Below are 5,019 nucleotides of genomic sequence, written 5' to 3' on the forward strand. Positions count from 1 at the left end.
GAGGGTGGGCAGCCCCGCGCCTTCACTCCTGCACCCTGGGGCTCAGGCCAAGGCTTGGGCATCTGACGGAATGAAACCAAATCCTTCCCTAGCCTGCCCTCGTGCTTGGGATTAGGCCCAAATCCCAAAGGGATTGCTGTGGGGAGGACCACTCGAGTCCTCCCCAGCAGTCTGTGGGGAGGTGGGTTATCAGGGCTGAGCCCGGCTTCCTCTCCCCTGAGGAGTGGCTCGCTGCGGGAAAAGCGGTACCCAGGCTGGTGCCCAGGCTGGCTCAGGGGCACCTTGGGCAGATCCCGCTCTGGTCCCCCTGCCTCTTTCTAATGGAAGGTTGGAGTCGAGAGTCAAAACCTCTGGGCTGCTTGGCAAGCACAGGACAGTGGTGCGAGGATCGATTGGTGATGTCTGCCGGCAGCATAGGTGGGGATGTGGCCACTCTGGCCTTGCCTGCCACTCTTAGATGGATTCTTAGCAAGGGAAGGTAGTCACAGGGTGGACCTGGAGAGGTGTCTTGTGATTCCACATCCTGTCCCCACCTGCAGGGGTGTGGCTCCAGGCCAGTGGGTGTGTGGGGGGGAGGGGCATAACAGGTTCAGAAATCAGTGCCTGCTGGGGCTGGTGATTCCTTGAAGGGGCCTCAGGTCCGCTCAGCTAGTAAGTAAAGCAGGACTCTGTCAAGGCTACACAACCCTATCACCCTGTCCAGAGCTATGAGCTTTGTCCCTCTTGATCTCCAGCCTCACAGATTCCCCCTCCCTTACCCCCCTTTTCCTCTCTGCCTCCTCTCCTTCCATCTGTGACTTGAATCCCCTCCCTCTCCCGCCCCTCACATATCCACTGGCCAGGTCCCCTGAAACATCCACTTGCTTGGCAAGTGCCAGGCAGCTCCTCTGGGCTAGACACAGTCCCTGGTGCTGGATGTCCTTGCGCTGCAGCTGAGAAGGAGTTCAGCAAAGAGACTGGCAGTAGAAACAGCGCGCGGATAACGCAGGGGATCAGGGGGAGACGGAAAGCGAGGAAGGCGATGAGGGGTGTCAGGGAAGCGTGTGTGCGGCTGTTACATGGGGTCACCCCAACATCTCCTGCATACCCGTCTCTCTCTGTTCAGTCCTGGGACAGCTGGAGGAAAATGGGAATGAAGGTCTGGGCCCTGGAGCTGTCCGTCCCTGCCCCCAGTTTCTAGGCCCTGGACAAGCCACACCCGGGAGACACGGGACGTTTCAGAGCCCTGGCAGCGGTCCCACACCCTGGACTTGCCCCTGTGACAGGACTTCGTGTCAGGCCCAGGCAGGGTTGTGGTGGGCGAACAATATGTGTGAGGGACCAAGGGACACACCGTCTGGCCTCAGCATCTGCCAACAGCGGCCGATACCTGAGCACTAACATCAGTCCCAAGTCCGGTTCCGCGCCCTCAAGGTGAACTGATGCATTTAACCCTCAGGGCCATCCTGGAGGGTACTGTTGCCCCATTCTGCAGACGGATCCCCTGAGGCACCAAGAGTTCACCCAGGAAATGGTGGCCCCAGATAAGAATGGACGAGCCCCGTTCCAGAGCTAGCATCTTTTTTTTTTCTTCATATTTATTTTTGGGAGAGCGCAAGTTGGGGAGGGGCAGACAGAGGGAGACAGGGGATCGAAGCGGGCTCTACGCTGACAGCCAGACAGCAGCGAGCCAGATTTGGGGCTTGAACTCATGAGCCGCGGGATGATGACCTGAGCCAAAGTCGGACACTCAACCAGCTGAGCCAGCCGGGCGCCCCAGGGCCAACTTCCTTTTACCGGACACCTACCTTGCTGTGTGCCGGGTGCTGGACCAGCACCCAGAGACGGAGAAACGGAGTCTCAGGCAGTGGCAGAGCTGCATTTTCATCTAGGTTGGTGTCTCACGTTTTTACCTGGATACAGCTGCCCCCCAGCCCAGCTCTTCAGGCTGCTGGGATGCACAGTGGGGGTCTCTGGAGGGGGCTCAGGAGTTGGGAGAGGGTGGTTAACTGATGGCAGCCACACCGGAGTTATTCCTCTAAGTGAATTTTCTAGATCACTCACTCGGGCCTCTCTAAGTGCTCCTGGTACATGCAGCCACCTCTTAAAAGCTGGCTCCAACCGTCGCCATTTAGCCTGAGCCCAGCCACACAGTGGCCTTACGCACTGCTCTGCTGCGTCACGGTCTACAATCTGCCACACCTGCCCTGATTTAATGCTGCCAGGACTGTGTGCCTGGGCAACAGGCTCCTCTCTGGGCCTCAGTTTTCTCATCTGTGAGTTGGGAAGATTGGAACTAAATGACCTTTGCAGCCCCCACCCCATTTTCATTTCTTTTATCACGGTAAAAAACACATACAATTTACGATTTTCTTTACCCACCCATCCCTGATGGGCATCTGGGTTGTTGCCACCCCTTAGCTACTGTGACTAATGCTGCAATGAACATGAGAGGGTAGTTAATTTCCTTGAGACCTTGCTTTCAATTCCTTTGACTATTTTGACAGAGAGGTGGGACGGGTGGGGGCCATGTGGCCGTCCTATCTCCAATGTGTTGACTTGTGTCTTCCATACTGCCTTCCACAGTAACTGTGCCATTTTTCGATCTTGCCAACAGCCCGCAGCGGTTCCAATTTCTCCACACCCTTGCCAACGCTTGCTACATTGGTCTGTTTTGATAATGGCCACCCTAACAGCTGTGAGGTGATGTCTCACTGTGGTGGTGATTTGTAGGGCTCTGAGGATTACTGGTGTTGAGCATCTTTTCATATATTCGTCGGCCCCTTGTATGCGGCTTCTTTTTACCAAGGGTCATTCTGAGGAGCCTTCCTGTACCAGAGTGACGCCTTCAGGGACCAACTGGCATGGCTGGTGGGGCCACAGCTCTCACGTGATTCTGTGGCCCTGGCCCCCTCCAACTGCACCCTTCACAGAAGAGTCCTGTCCTGGGCCCAATACCCAAGCCCCCGGGATGGTGAACTTTAACACAAAGCCAAGTTGCAGAGCTCTGACCCGTGCGTGTCTGCTGCGGAACACATGCCTGGGCCTGTGACTGCTCTTTCTGGAAGGCCCACGTGGGCTACTGCTATACCTATGCAGCCTGTCCGAGCGCCGCAGGCCCAGGAAGTATCGCTTGGCTCCAGAACAGTGGCTGGTAGTTCTCCAGCAGGCGGACACTCGAGGGTGTCCCAACAAGAGACCTGTGTACCAGCTCATGGTCAGGGGAGGCTCTGCAGGGGCCGGGACTGGGGCCAGCCGGTGGTTTGAGGGGCTCCCCCTCAAGCCTCAAGCACAGGCTGTCCCCCCAAAATGCTGCAGCTGGCCAGACCCTCCCTAACTCTCCCCGCCCCTGCCTAAACCCAGGGCCTGGCAGGGGCCCAATGGCGGCTCAGGAATGCCAGGAGCCGCTCCCTTTCCAAGTGGTCTGGGAAGAGGTCGATGGGTGGGTGCAGGGGGACTGGGGATAACAGGGTCTCAAGCTCTCTCAGACCCCCTGCTCTTGGAGAGTTGCGAGGTCCACTGGGTGGGAGCTGTTGGCTGGGTGATGAGGGAGAGACCTATAGGGGGCAGAAGAGCTCCACCGCCCCTCTCCCCCAGCCCTGCCCCTGCTATATCTCCTGGGGGACCCCGTGCAGGCCTTCATCTTCCTCATCTCTCTGGGGGGCAGCTGGGGCAAGGCAGTCCCCCAGCTGCCTTGCACATGGCTGCGGCCAGGCCAGGGCCCGGGGTGGGGGGCGGGGGAGGGTCAGGGGTCAGCATCTGAACAGGGATGGCTGCTAAAGATGGGGTGAGGGCCGTACTCCCGGGGGGAGGGGCTGGATTTGGGTGCGGGAGCTTCAGGCCCTCTGAGAGCCTACCTCTTCGATCCTTGTGCTCCTGTTCCAACATGGTGTGGACAGGGGTATCTGCAGTCCCCTCCCCCCTCAGCCGCAGGCCACACACCTCTATCCACCCCGCCCCCCAACACGCACACATGCTCAGGAGGGGGTTCATGGAGGATTCAGTGCTCAGGCAGCCCAGGGCCACGGTGACAGTAAGGCCTGACTGGTTGTCCTGGCAACCGAATAGAGGTCTCTTGGTACCGAGAAGAACCCAGAAGCCCCTTCAGCCTTTCTTGGCGCCCTGGCCTTCCTGACCCACAAATACCAGCTACGATGATTTCCTATAAACTGTTAAACCAAGATAAAAAGGTAGCATATCAGAGAAATACGCTTGCTGTTCTCAAAGTGCATCACCTGAACCAACATCAGCATCACCACGGTTGGAACTCATTCTAAATGCAGCTCTCCGCCCGAAAACCGAAAACCGGCTTGGAATCCCACTCAGCGGGGGAGCCCAGCTGGCCTGTCATAAACGCGCGCTCTCCTTTGATGCTGATGCGGTCAAGTTTGATACCTGCGACCCTGCAGCAGAACCTCAGCCTGATTTCATTCCATGTTGAGTGTGAACGCTTCGCTTTTAGGAACAGGTGTCTTTATCTCAAAAAAAACACAAAACCCTACAAAGTCATTTGGGGAGCCCCCTACACTCTCAAAAGGCCTTGAATTTATTTAAGACAAAATGGGGGGAGGGGGCTGTAACACAAGTGATCCAGGAGAGCACCCGGGGAATGACAGCGCCCCCTCCCATTCCATGCCAGTGGCCACCCTTGGGATTCCCAACCCTGCTGTTCCAAAGGCAGGTAGTCCACGGCCCCCGCAGGCGGCCCCGTGAGGGGCGGGTTGGCCCGGCCAGGTCCTCGGCCCCGACGGCGGCCCTCGTTGCCCTGACGCTGGGGGTCCCCCCCGCCCCGATTGGTTGAAAGCTGTTTACAGTCACCCCCGAGGTAGCGTCCCACCTCAGTGCGCTCAGGATTTAACGTTCCAGGACGCGTGCGCACCCTGTGGTTCCAAGCCCCGCCGGCGCAGACCCGGGCCCCGAGGGCACGCGCTGCACCCGCCAAGGGTGTAAAGTCCCCGCCCGTCTCCTGCGCGCCCCTCCCGGAGCCCGGGGGCCGGGAGCCGCGAGCGGACGGCACCCCCAGCGGCGCTGGGCGTGGTG

The sequence above is a fragment of the Suricata suricatta genome, chromosome 11, assembly GCF_006229205.1.
Source record: "Suricata suricatta isolate VVHF042 chromosome 11, meerkat_22Aug2017_6uvM2_HiC, whole genome shotgun sequence".
In the NCBI taxonomy this organism is placed as follows: domain Eukaryota; kingdom Metazoa; phylum Chordata; class Mammalia; order Carnivora; family Herpestidae; genus Suricata; species Suricata suricatta.